Consider the following 13,861-nt stretch of genomic DNA (forward strand, 5'->3'; position numbering starts at 1 on the left):
CTGGAAGTGAGGATTTGCAAGGTATTTTGTCCTTATGTATAGATGTATGGGGTTCCCCCTTCTTCATGCTTTTAGTCCACTACCCTTAATTTTCAGGGGTCCTGGATAGCCACTGGTAAAGCTGAAGTTAAGCCTGTGGATGGTGTGATGTAAAAGCAAGGGACTGGGAGTCATATGCAGGGAACTGGACTTGGGAGGCCAGGTGGATATTGGGAGCGAGGCTGAGGCTAATGCTGAGAAAGGCTGCAAGCCAAGTGGCATTGGTGAGTGGGAGTTCTGTGGCCCTCCATTCTCTGATAGACCATCCATGTGACTCTTGCTGAGCATCAAGGACATTTTAAATAGATTCCTGTGAAAGCCTGGACCAGATTGCAGCTCCCCTGACATATAACACATCTATAGAATATTTCATCTCAGATAATTAACCAGAAAGTATATAATTATCTTAATTCTCTGATCTATTGCCCAGGGGTGGATGATCCAGATACAAATAATGGTCTTTTGACTTCTGATGTTGAACTTGCTTTCTTGGGATTAGAGATCAGCAGAATGAGTGCCATTCTATTTAAAAACCTATTTTAGTATTACTGTAACAGGTAATTAACTGGCTCATATAATTTGGTCAAGTTCAGTCAAGTTTTTGACTTAAAGTCATCGTGCAGGTTAGTGTAAGAGTGCTTTAATGAGAGCACAAGCATTCCAGAATGAAAGATTGGAAGGATTAACTGAAATATGCAAGAGAGGCTGCTTAGCATATTTCCTGGTACATAGTGGGACTCAAGAAGTATTAGTTTCCTTCTCCCAGTTGGGTTTCTTTCCTAATTACTATTTCCCCAAAATCTCAGCAAAATTGTCTCCCCTTCTATTTTGGAGCTTCCCTTACTCCCACCTCAAAAGAGCAGGAAACATATAACCAATATTCTAAGACAAGGTAATAGAAAATAGAAAAATAGAGGGAAGGAAACGGTTCTTTTATCTTGGATAAAATAAATATAATGCATGTGTCAGGGATTCCAAGAATTAAGACACAGCCTCCTATCTGAAGGGAGGTCACAGTCTAGAGCAGGAGACCCAGGGAGAACTAATCTGAGGACAGAAACTGCAGAGGGTGCAGCTGAGCACTTAGAAGGAGCACCTAACTTACACGGGTGGGGGTGGCCAGGGAGGCACATAAGGGACATCTTCCCTGGGGAAATGATTCCTAGAAGCCATGCTTGCCCCTCAGGACACCTGCTGACCCAAAAGGGAGGCAGAAATAGAAGGTATCTGTTTTTCTAGGAGTCTTGAAAATATAAAATCCCAAACTATAAAAACCCTAGAAGAAAATCTAGACAATACCATTGAGGACATAGGTATAGGCAAAGATTTCATTAAGAAAATGTCAAAAGCAACTGCAACAAAAGCACATTTTATCACATTGCTCTCTGCTATCATGTTTAGTTTGTAAAATTTTCCAAATTAAATTTAGGTTATTGTCCTTTGATGAACCTATTAATCAGTATAGGCCTAGAGGATCTCAAATGCTTTGAGAGGAAGTAACCCTAGAAACTCAACTTCAAAACTGGTAGATTATGTATACAGGGCTGTTTTGGAACATCTGACCATTTCAAGGGTGGAAATGATGTGTGTTGTCCTTACGTAAGCAAGCATGAGTCAGATAAATGACAATAGGACTGGGAACTGGCTGCAAAGGCTTCCATAGTACCTGGAGTCCTGCAGAGAGAGATCCCCTTGCCTAAGTTCTGTTTGGAACCATGAGCCCAATTAGTTTCCTTCTTCTCATCCCTGTGATACCTGGCCAGCACCAACAATGCAAGCCATTTGAACCCACATCCTCTCATGTACTCTTATTCCTATATTGTTTTGTGCATTTTAGTGCCTGACTCATCATCCCACTGCTTTGCTTTCTGCCAGCCTTTCCAGTGTGTCCTCTGGAATTCCATTCAGTTGTAAACTCCCCACCCTCACATATACTTGTCACAGAACATTCCCTCTACTTCCTCATCTTAACTGAAACCCAGCTCTTCCCCAGGACAAGGTTCTCAAATAGAGGTTGCCTTTTCTTCCAGGTCCCACAGACCAAACAGCTGGGTAGTGACAGCAGCATTCTCCTAGCTTCCCTCTGCTACTTGGCATTTTTCCACAGTTACTTGCTCGCAAAACCTTCTCTTTTTCACATACCCACACATACACACAATATAATAATAAATAGAATTATGAGAGCAAATAATTTCCAATTCCAGGATTGTATCTGATACGTAAAAAGGGGTATATATGGTTGTCTTAAATGGATTTCTTTCCAGGGTTCACAAAGTGTTCATTGCTGAATTCCAAGGCAGGCAAATGCAGGGGTCAAATTGCCTTATCCACTATTTGTGACCTTGGACAGGTAACTTAACCTTTCTTAACTTCTCATAGGGGTTTTACTAGAAATAAATGAGACACTGCATGCAAAGGGTGCTTGGCACAATGCTTGGCAGTCAGCACTCCATACATGATCATTGTCATCGTATCTTCATATTATTTCTCACATGTATTATAGCTTTCTAACTGGTCACACTCATTACTTCTGCCCTTTCTCTTCCCCCAATACATTCTCTATGCAGTATCCAGAAAGTCAAAAATTCAAACCAGATCATGTCACTCTCCTGTATAAGGCCCTTTCCCTATCACTGCTTTCTCATTGCACCTAGGATAAAGCCAAACCCAAACACCTTGCCATATTCTACCAGGAAGGCCTTGCAGACTTGGCATTGCCTGCTCCAATAACCCCCTCCCTTTGCCTGAACTCCTCCCTGTGCCCAGTCCTGCTGGCCTGCTGGCTGCTCCTTGAACTCCCCACTCTTGTTGCTGCCTTACCACTGTTGACCCTGTTTGTCCCCACCTGGAATGTTCTGCCCCTGATTTCTGCATAGTCGATTTCTTCATATCATTCATATCTCAGCTCAAATGGCATCTCCTGAACACCCAAACCAAGTGACACACCTGGTAGTTATAATTTCATCAGCTTGTTTTATTTTCATCATGGCACAAACTCTCTGTGCATTTATTGGATTTCGTGTTTGTCATCTCTCTGCACTGGCATGTGATCTTCCTGAGAGCACGCCTTTTGTGTCTTGTTTAACGCTAATTCCCAATGCCTAGAGAAGAGAGCAACACATAGTATTAGGAACTCAAGAAGTATTTGTAGAATGAATAAATGATTGATTGAATGGGCTTGATAATTACACCCTATTCAAAGACAGGCCAGGCTCCTTCCAGAGTTCAAAGTGCTTTGGGTGAAAAAAAGGCCCAGAGTGCTAACAATGAAATTTGACACCATTAGAATGTTCTGGCCTGCCAATTTCTGAGCTGATTTTCTTTATACTTAAAGAATCCCAGATTGAAGGGCATTTCTCTGGGACTTGTGGGGTCTTGAAAAACTCAAAGGGGGCCACAGCTTTATGGGACATCAAAAATAACTACATCAAAGAAGCAAAGCAGAGGCACTGTGCAGCAAACACAATTAATGAAGAGCCATATAAACCACTCTCGGGAGAAAAGGGGAGGGGAGAGGGTCTGCTCTCATTCTTCCTGTGCACGCTTCTGACATAAGCATCACTTGTAAGTCACTTGTGGAGCACTCGCTGCTCTTTCAGAAGCCTAGGCCCCTTTTGCTTCCCAAGTCAGCCATTCCTTTCCTTCTCAAATTCAATTAAATCAGCCCTAATGAGTGGCTGCACACAATGAGAGTCCTTGTTTACATAACGCAGGGAATAATAATGAGCCAACATCAATTAGGATTGTTATGAGAAATCAGAAAAATTGATTTGCCGCCTCGACAGCAGGCAGATTTCTGCTTTCAGACACCAAGTCTCACAGACTTGAACCTCAAGCTCCCTCTTGCACAGAGAGAGGCTGTGGTCTCTGTTCATTGCTGTGAAGCAGACTTTAAAGACCAGAGTACCACTAAGTTTTTCCTTTGTTCTACTACTGACTCGTTTCAATTTAGCCAATCATGATTCACTATTTTTCCGGCTGTTGCCACTACTGAGTTTTCTGAATAAACACAGGCAACCAAATTTTAACCACATTGATAAAATACTGCTTTCTTTCTTTCTTTCTTTTTTTTTTTTTAATTCTGTAGGCAAAGGGCCATGGCAGTAGTCAGAGGGTTTGACATGCAGATCATGTTTATCCTTTGATCATCTGTCATTTTGTTAGAAGAAAGCATATGCCATCCTTTGCTCTGTTTTTAAAATAGATTCAGAGGAAGTGAGGAATTAATCTTAACCTTAAACACATTGAGCCCAGTATTTCCTATCCAACTGTAGAATGCACTATCTAGTTTCCTACACCTCGCCCTTGCTAAGTTTAGGTTCTTCGGGCCAGCTGTTAAGAAGGAAAAGAAGGGGGAGGGGACGAGTACTTTAGATGGACGAGGCATTACACTGACGATGATCAATCCTGGCTTATTTCCTAACTCCTCCATCCCCCATTCCCCACAGTGACAGAACCAAGCAAGACCAGAGCCAGTGACCCTTGTGATTTTTTGGACATTTGTTCTCAAATGGGATTGGCATGAATCTCTTTCTCACTGTGTTCCACTTTGGCATTACGTGCTGTGCTACTACGAACACTGAAAATTAGCACATCAACAGTGCATATCTTGATCATCTCAGTATTCTCTAGAAAAGCAAAGTTTCACCTTACTTTTTAAGTGTTGTTGCCAAGAAAGGAAGCTGGGTATCATCCACTCACCTCCTCCCCACAGCAGGTGGAGCAGCAGGATGCAGGAGCAGCAGGATGCAGGAGCAGCAGCGTTCAGAGAATTTGTCTTTTACCAATTCTTCTTCATTAGATTAACACTACTCACATGACTGATTTGCGGACAATTCAGTCAACATTCTTCAACTTTTAAGGACAATTAAACATTAGCTCTTGCAGATGGTGGACACTTGGAGTCTATGTGTCTTGATCTAGACACACTCAGTGCTGAACACCCTGACCTGGCTCATGAGGAGGGTTCAAAAAATGCTTCTTGAATTGAACTTGTGTTAGTATCTAAGTCCCCCTTCCCAGTGCATTTCAGTGGAGGGGTTGCTCCTGCCCTGTGTTTTTTCACCCTCTTCAGCCTGCTGCCTACTCATTTCCTATGCCCTTTGCCTGGACACCGCCCTTCCTCTGCCAGAGCAGGCTTCTGCTTTCCACACAAGTACAGACAGAATCAGAGCACACTTGGCAATATCAGCATGCTGCTGGGCCCCACGACACAGAGACACGGTGAAGCCTGGTGACAAGGAAATGAACAATGTAAAGGAAGACTAACTAGGAAAAAACCTGTATCCAATGAAATCAACATTTACATTTTCCCTTTTTAATAAAAATTTTAACACAAAACGTAGGAGAGATAAATACAATAAACACTCATGTACCCATCATCCAACTCCAACAACTGTCAACATTTTTGCTAGTTTGTTTTATTTATGAACTCTTCCATTTCTGTGTGCCTGTGTGAGAGAGAAACCAGTGAGACTTTGCCTTTACAGTGTCCTATATATTCCTCTAAAATTTAAGCAAAAATAAAATTTAATAAAGAAAAACGTTATTGTTGAGTCTTTTGTTGTTATGCCCTATTTTTAGGTCCTGGGACTAGAGGTTCCAGAATGTTTCAATTAAATGCTAGTAATGCTGAAAACAGCCTTTTCCAAGGTCTCATGTCCCCTGCATCAGTGGAGTTCAGCCACTTCCTTCTGTTTGGTAGAATTCTTAGACGTGTCCCTGGTGGCTGCTGGTGGAGCTCATGCTGCTTTGTTGGTCTGTCTGCTGCTGGCACCCACATGCTGCAAGTACAAGCTTCCTTTGGGCATTTGAGACTATTGGAGCTCAAATTTTTCTTAATTGCTGTATTTTCAATGAATGTCCTTTTGTCGCAGTGCAATGACCCATTTTTTTTTCAACCACAGAGCTGATGGAGCTGGGCTGCCAAGTCACATGGGGGAATGACTCAGAGAAGGGAGTAGTGGGCAGCAGCCCGCACATATTATAACTTGGGCAGTGCTCATTTTTATGGAGCACTTTCATTTGATTTTGTTCTGTTACTGATGCCATTGAGAAAGATGAGGTGATATCATCTGTTTTGATTTACATGCTCATAAAATAATGAAAAATAAAATGAAGTCCAGAAAATTACCAAACCATCTCATGAAAATTACTTCTTGACCAAATGCCATTCCGTGATTCCCATGATTAAGCAATGGGATTTGAATGAATCAGAAGAGAATAAGCCTTGTTTTCATTATATACATGGGGGCATGTTTGCCCCCAGGTCCTTCCCTTGTCCTCTGCAGGCTGTATTTCCCTCACTTCTCTGCCACTTGGCTTCCTGTTGGGTTCAGCTGGTGGCAAGATTGAACTACAGGAGAAAGGGGCGAGCCGGATGTATCCATTTCCTATTGTTGCTGTATCAAATTACCACAAACTTAATGGCTTAACACAAATTTATTATCTCATAGTTTTGGCAGTCAGAAGTCAGAAATAAGTCTTATGAGACTAAGAGTATCAGCAGAGCTGCATTCCTTCTGGAGGCTCTGGGGGAGAATCCATTTCCTTTCCTTGTCCAACACCTAAGGGCTGTCTGCATTCCTTGGCTTGTGACCACATCACTCTAACTTCTGCACTGACATCATATTTTCTTCTCTAACTCTGATCCTCCTTCCTCCCCTCTATGAGTACACTTGTGATTACGTTGGCCCCACCCCAAAAATGTGGGATAATCTCCCCCTTGGAAGAGCCTTAACCTAATCACATCTGAAAAGCCCCTTTTGCTATGTAAGATAACCTTTCACAGGTGCCGGAGATTAGAATGTGGCCATCTTGAGGGGGAGATTATCCTCCTTACCACACCAGGTATTTCTCCTCCTCCATGTTTAATGTCACCTGGGCCCTTGGTCTCCGGTAAATCTCCTCCTTTCTTGTCCTTATAGCCTAGGGGTGGCAGTGGCTTCCTACTATTGCCAACCTCTGGGTTGCTTCACTGTTTCCAGTTGGCTAATCTGCTTCTTTTGTAACCTGTGTAACAAATTCCCTGCATCACATTCCCTTTGTTTAAAAGGCTGAAAGTTTTCTGCTTTCCTGGCTTGGCTCTGATGAGATGAGGTGAGGTGATGATGCTGGGATACTGGTGGTCTCCACTGGAGACTGGGGAGGGGAACATGTGGGGCACCTCAGACTGTTGGGAAGTTATGTCAGGATTAGCAGAGGCCCAGCCTTACATTTGACAAGAGCTCTTTCCCTCTCTCGCCCTCTCAGGCCAGGATATACAAGCAAGTCAGAGCTGTCAGAAGAAGGACCAAGGGTGAACCATCTGAGGTACACCAGGACTCGAATTTAGACCTGTTCAGCATCTTAGTGCAGGTAGAAATAGTTCTCTCACTGAAGATTCTGTACAATGCTAAAAGACAAAGAGAACCTGGCAAAAACATTTGTGGGAAGAGGCGTGACTTCCTGATGGAATACTTGAATTTAAGTTCTTCCATTCACCCTCTGCATGGTCTTGAACAAATCATCTAGTCCTTCAGCCTCGAGTTCTCATATGTACAATCATACTTAACTTAAAGGTTTGATAAAGATTAAATGAAGACTGCATAAAGACTAAATGAAGCAAAGTATGGGGAAGTACTGAACAAACATACATCTTCTATTGGTTAAGGAATTCTAGAAATACTTATTGAGCACCCAACCATGAGCTGGATACTGTGCTAAGTCCTTGCTGTCCTGGAGTTTTTAGTCTATTGGGAAGACAGGCATTATTCGGAGTCACACTAGTACATCTCCATTACAGACACAGCTTCAAAGGAAAGGCTGTTTGAGGACATATGAAAAAGGAAACCTGACTTTAACCAGAGGCTCAGAAAAGTTCATGTTCCCCTCCCCAATCTCCAGTGGAGACCACCAGTATCCAGGCATCATCCCCTCACCTCATCAGTCGGGGCCAAACCGGGAAAACAGAAAACTTTCAGCCTTTCAAGCAAAGAGAAGGTGATGCAGGGAATTTGTTACACAGGTGACAAAAGAAGCAGATTAGCCAACTGTGGGACAGTGAAGCAACCTAGAAGATGAGCAGGAGTTATCCAGGCAAAGGGATGGGCAACAGCAGGTACAAAGGACGGTTCATGTTGTATTAAAGACCTAAAGGAAGCTGATATGGCTGGATCCCAAAGAGCAAGAAGAAGGCAGTGCAAGATGAGGCTGACGGGGTGAGCAGTGCCAGACATGCAGGGCTTTGTAGGGAGTGTTGCTTTTGTGCTAAGAGCCAATGGGAGCTGCTGAAGGATTTTAGGGAGTGTGTGTGTGTGTGTGTGTGTGTGTGTGTGTGTGTGTGTATTGGTGACAGGAGAAGCTCTGTGACTTAGCAGATCACCCCTCTGGCTGCTGCATGGAGAACAGATTGGAGAGGGGTGAGAGGATGAGGCAGACCAGGTGGGAAGGACTGTCTGTGGCACTGGTTGGAGCCTGGGTGGTAGCTCAAATTAGAGAATGTGGAGGCTGAGGGTGAGGGAGAAGGTTATCTAGGGTGAATGGTGGTGCTGTTCTTAGAGGAAGGGAGCATTGGAGAGGACCTGGATTGGAAAGAGACAGTCATGAATTTGGTGTTGGACATGCTGAGGTTGAGGAGTTTTAGAGATACCCAAGAGGAGATGCTCCATTAGGAGAGGTCTTCCCCGGAGTTAGAACTTTGTACATCATGGGCTTATTCATAATAACTAAATACTTGGGTACAGATGTGATCATCTTCCAGACAAGCTCACGTGTCCCGAAGGCATATTCTGTGCCAGTCACAAGTCTGAGTACTTTATTTGCGTTAACTCATTTAGTGTCCATAACTAGCTTTTGAGATATTTCCTCCATTTTGCAGATGAGGAAACTGAGGCAACAGAGAGCTTCCATAACTCACTCCAGGTCAAACCAGGATCCAAACCCAGGCTGGCTCCAGGTCCCACCTCACCACACTGCCTGTCTGTTTCTCTGTCAGGGCTAATAGCTCACTCCTAGGACACAGGCAAGTTCTAATACATGGACTTTCTTGCAGAGCTGTGCCATTCATTTTCAGGGGGTGCAGGAGATGTTGGTGTTTCTGGTTGCCATGGTTTGCATAATATACATTCCTCACCTGCTGGAATCCTACTGCCCTGAGTTGCAGCTGCCAGGAGCTGCAGAATGAACACATGCCAGCAGCAAGGCAAAGCACATGGAGAAGAGAGCAGGAATGAAGAAAGGCACGCAGCGATGATCCTTTCAAGCAAAAACATGTTTGAAATGCCTTCGGGTGACCAGAGGGTTCCATGTCTTTCCACAGGGAGGCTGACCCCACAAACAAGGTAACCACTGTTGATAGTAAAAACTGTGGTAATTAAACTTACAAAGCGGGGATACATAGTTTTAAAGTTACACAGTGAGCTGTCTGCATTTAACCTGGAGGCTGGGAAAGTTATGTTGCCACAGGGAAAAGTCTCACCAACTTTAAAACCCTAACAATGTGTTAGTGCGACACGGCACCTTCAATAGGTGCCTGCCTACAGCTGAGTGGATGTAAGTCCACGCTCCAGAGGGAAGGTGGAGGATGAGCCTAGGGTAAATTATATAAACTGTGAATCAGAGATTCATAGAGACAGGTTCCATAAGTGTAAAGTGCTTTATCATAAGCAGGGTTGTGTCCTTTCCTGGAGTGTTGTTGCAGCTGGTAACCGTTCAGGCAAAGGCAGCTTAATGCCCCATAAAATGATTAGATAAGGATGAAGGTGGGATCAGTTTTGTCAGTCCTGTCGCACAGCTGAAGAACATTAAATACAGCACACGGTGTGCAGGATCCCCTTGCAAAGTATTCCGTTTGCCCCGCATGCTCAGAGATGCATAGTGAGCCGTCTAACTTTACAAGGAACAGAACCGTGTCACCCTTTTCCTGTCTATCACATGCCCTTTATCTTTGCCATTGGCATGTCTCACTGCCTCGCAGCTACCTGCTTTTTTGCCATTGCTGAGCCATTTACTTAAATGATTCCAGGGCCCAGAAGGCAATTGGAACACAGGGAGCTTCATTCATTGCAACAAAACTTGAGCACCGCCGGGCGCGGTGGCTCAAGCCTGTAATCCCAGCACTTTGGGAGGCCGAGACGGGCAGATCACGAGGTCAGGAGATCGAGACCATCCTGGCTAACACGGTGAAACTCCGTCTCTACTAAAAAAATACAAAAAACTAGCCGGGCGACGTGGCGGGTGCCTGTAGTCCCAGCTACTCGGGAGGCTGAGGCAGGAGAAGGGCGTAAACCCGGGAGGCGGAGCTTGCAGTGAGCTGAGATCCAGCCACTGCACTCCAGCCTGGGCAGCAGAGCGAGACTCCGTCTCAAAAACAACAACAACAACAACAACAACAACAAACTTGAGCACCTACTATGTGCTCATTACAAGAGGAACTTCAATGAAGAAGGGACAGGTCTGCCTTCCTGGTCTGGGGTCTGGTGGGGGAGATTGTCAGTGACAAACCTAAGGTGCACTGTGACTGGGGACATGACATACTAAGGTGGTGGCATTTGACATGCATCCAGGAAAAACAGGTAGAATTCTGAAAGGGGACACCAGAGGAGGTGGATATTCCAGGTAGAGGAAAAAATTCAGTTGGTTTCTGCCTAATATAGGAAAGGTCTTTCTGATAACATGAGCTGTCCCTAGACAAGGTGAGTTGTCTTGTGAATGAGTGAGTTTTGATGGCATTTGCATAAAGAATAGAAGCCCACATGTTAAAGGGACTCCCACTCTGAGATTTGGACTTTATAGACTACAGAAACTTCCCTCTTACTCAAGGTTGTATTTTTCAAGCCCTTCAAATGAATTTTTTTTTTCTTCTGAGGATTTTTTAGCTTGCTAAGCAGTTGTTGAAGATAAATATGCAGACAAAGATAATGTAAGGGTTCAAAAGTTTTCTATTCCATATTGGGAGACTACATGGGTATTTAGTATCCTCTAAATATAGTGTTCTATCCTCCTGCTTGGCATGAGAGTAACATCAGGAGAAAGACGGAGATAATATTTAGTTTCTGACATGTAAATAGGATCACGCTGCAGGAGAAAGGCTTTGCTATGTTCCTTTGGCTACTGCTCTCTCTTGCATATTACAACCAAGCCCGGATGACCTAAACCATAGAGTTCTCTTTGGTGTAGAGAAGATGCTCATTCCGTCTTTAACAGCAAAGCATGGAGACTGCTGCTCAGCAGGTGCAAGGGTATGTATATGACAAAAGGAAGCAAAATAAAAGCTCACTCTCTGCCTCAGAGGAAGTGGGACAGAGAGGAGAGGGGAAGGAGGAAAGTGAAAGAATTAAATGTAGGCCCCAATTTACTGTGCATTTTATAAGTTGAGGGAGCAACCAGCCTCCAGGAAGTTTTTACTCCCCACCTCCAAATCCCATTTGGGAACCCTGGGAGGATGCTTCTGTGCACAGTGGGGCAGCCCAGTGAGTAGGAAGGGGATGCTGAGTGGTCCTATCAGACCCAGAAAAAGGTCTGGTTGTCACTTTCTAGATACCCCTCCATTCCTAAGGTGTTCATACTGAGTTGAAGGCCAGCAAGTCTGTAATAGGGTTTGTCATGGTGGGACAAGGTAATTTGGCAGCAAAGCCACGGACAGGCTGTAGGCCAGGGCTGAATGGGGTCTGTGGCAACTGCGTATGGGTAGTTGGCCATCAGAAGCTGAGGCAAAACCTCAAGGCCTGTTTAGCCAAGGAGGCTCGGGATCGCCGAGCCAAGAGATGAGATTGAGCTAAAGTAGTGGTATTCTGCAGCAGTGGATGCTAGCAAGACAGAGCAGTTTGGGGTTTACTCCAGAGACCAGAGGAGGAGGCCACTACCATGCTTGAGAGCACTTCCTCTTTTTTGCTGCCAAAAGATCATGTCGGATGCCCTGATATACCGAGCTACCATTCTGATGAGAAAAGTAGTGGAAGGGGAATTATGTGAGAGATTTAACACTTTTATTTAAGAAGACTGAATATTACCTAAATTACGATTGCAGACTAACCTTTAAATCAGATCGAAGAGTAAGTTAATCTTTTCCCCACTAATCAGTATAGTATGACTAGAAGAGTGAGAAGCTAAATAAAGCAATTAGAGTTATTTGTACATAGGAGTTGTAAAGTCAGTTAAAGTTTGTGATCCCTACTGAACATAATTTTCCATTGAGTGACTAAAGCATAATGAATTTACCTATTTCCCTCTGGCTGAAATAGAAGGTTTTCTAGTTTTTTGATTATTAGGAATTTTATATGAGCATCGATGTGCATGTAAACTTGTAGCACACAGTAGTCACTAAATAAATAGTCCATCAGTGAAATTTGAAATGAAATTGTCACTGGAAATGTGGGATGGCTTATGTATGTGATCTGAGCTTCCATATTGCAAGGCAGTACTTTGCTTCTTGTGGCAGAAGAGGAGCCCCTAATAACATGGATTGGTAAGAGAAAGCATAACGGAAGAGATCATCCACTGTCTCTGCATTAGAAATCAACAGAAAGTTTGAAGTGTAGGCAAAAGAGAAAAAGAGGGAAAAAGGCAAAGAATGTGGTGGAAGACTACCGTCCACATCTGAGAGTGACCATGATACTTTTAGGAATGGAGATGTCTATCACGGAATTTTAAGTTACATGTGATGTGTACCTTGTCATCGACAATCTTTGACAAAGTCTTCTATTCATATAAATACCTCAGAAATGGTTTCATTTTGTTGGTTTGTTAGTTGATAATGGTGAAAATCAGAGAAAAGGCTGAATCCAATATTCAGGTCACTATGATGAGGAATTGGGACCACACAATGTGATGAGCAATCATGATCTCTAAAACAAGTATTTCAGTGTAAGTGACAGCTCAGAGCTGAAAGTGACTATAGGAGGTTCAAATCCCTGTGGCCCCAGGAATTCATCATCCAGTGGAAAAGGAAAAGGGGGCTTCCCCTCACTTGTTTTGGAGAGCCCCCACCCTCCAGTGTCCTCTGTGGCAGAACACACACATCACCCACCTATAGAAGGATAAAAACAATAGCATAGTGGAGAGAACTCATGGGAGAAACTATGGACTGTATGGGGATATAAGTACAATATCTTATATAATTTATTTTTGGTAGCATAACTTAAAAGGCCTTAGACTCAGCCTGGTGGCTCACACCTGTAATCCCAGCACTTTAGGAGGCCTAGGCAAGCAGATTGCTTGAGTTCAGCAGTTCGAGACCAGTCTGGGCAACATGACAAAATCCCTTCTCTACAAAAAATACAAAAATTAGCCAGGTGTGGTGATGCATGCCTGCAGTCCTGGCTACTCAGGAGGTTGAGGTGGGAGAATCATTTGAGCCCAGGAGATTAAGGCTGCAGTGATCATACCACTGCACTCCAGCCTGGGTGACAAAGAGAGACCCTGTCTCAAAAAAAAAAAAAAAAAAGGAAAGAAAAAAAAAAGTCAATAGGCCAATTAGCTCTTCCAGGACTGCTATTTTCTCCCTATTTCTGTGCCTAGTCTGGGCTAATTTAACCCATTCTCTTCAGGGAAGAGACATATATTTTTTAGAGGTCTTGGGTCTACTTCTTGGTTCTAGATCGAAACTGAACTCATGTATATTCAAATCTCACCAAATTTTCCAGTGTAGAAATTTCCCTTAACAAGTTACTTTCTTTCCCATCACTCACCCTATATTTGACAGAACAGCCCCATGTGTTCTCTATTTTATGCATTCGAGCCTTTCTAGAGGTTTTGTTTTGGTCACTTAACACATCCCTTTTATGGTGGCCCCATGAATCGCCTGGCTGCCCTCTCACCCTCTATTTTCTCACCTTTCTGTTTC

General features: G+C 43.6%; 1 long non-coding RNA gene across 2 annotated transcripts in view; it reads right to left on the reverse strand.

The window, feature by feature from the left end:
- LOC139356216 (uncharacterized) overlaps positions 1–5,298 on the reverse strand; it is a 31,391-nt gene extending 26,093 nt beyond the window's left edge. For both annotated transcript variants that reach the window (XR_011607727.1, XR_011607725.1), the window contains exons 1-2: positions 4,741–5,298; positions 2,986–3,140 (exon numbers count right to left, since the gene is read on the reverse strand). This is a non-coding gene — a long non-coding RNA (uncharacterized lncRNA). The remainder of the gene's footprint in view (positions 1–2,985; positions 3,141–4,740) is intronic.
- Between the last annotated feature and the right edge of the window lie 8,563 nt (positions 5,299–13,861).

Source organism: Macaca nemestrina, chromosome 1 (genome assembly GCF_043159975.1).
Source record: "Macaca nemestrina isolate mMacNem1 chromosome 1, mMacNem.hap1, whole genome shotgun sequence".
NCBI classification, from domain to species: Eukaryota; Metazoa; Chordata; class Mammalia; order Primates; family Cercopithecidae; genus Macaca; species Macaca nemestrina.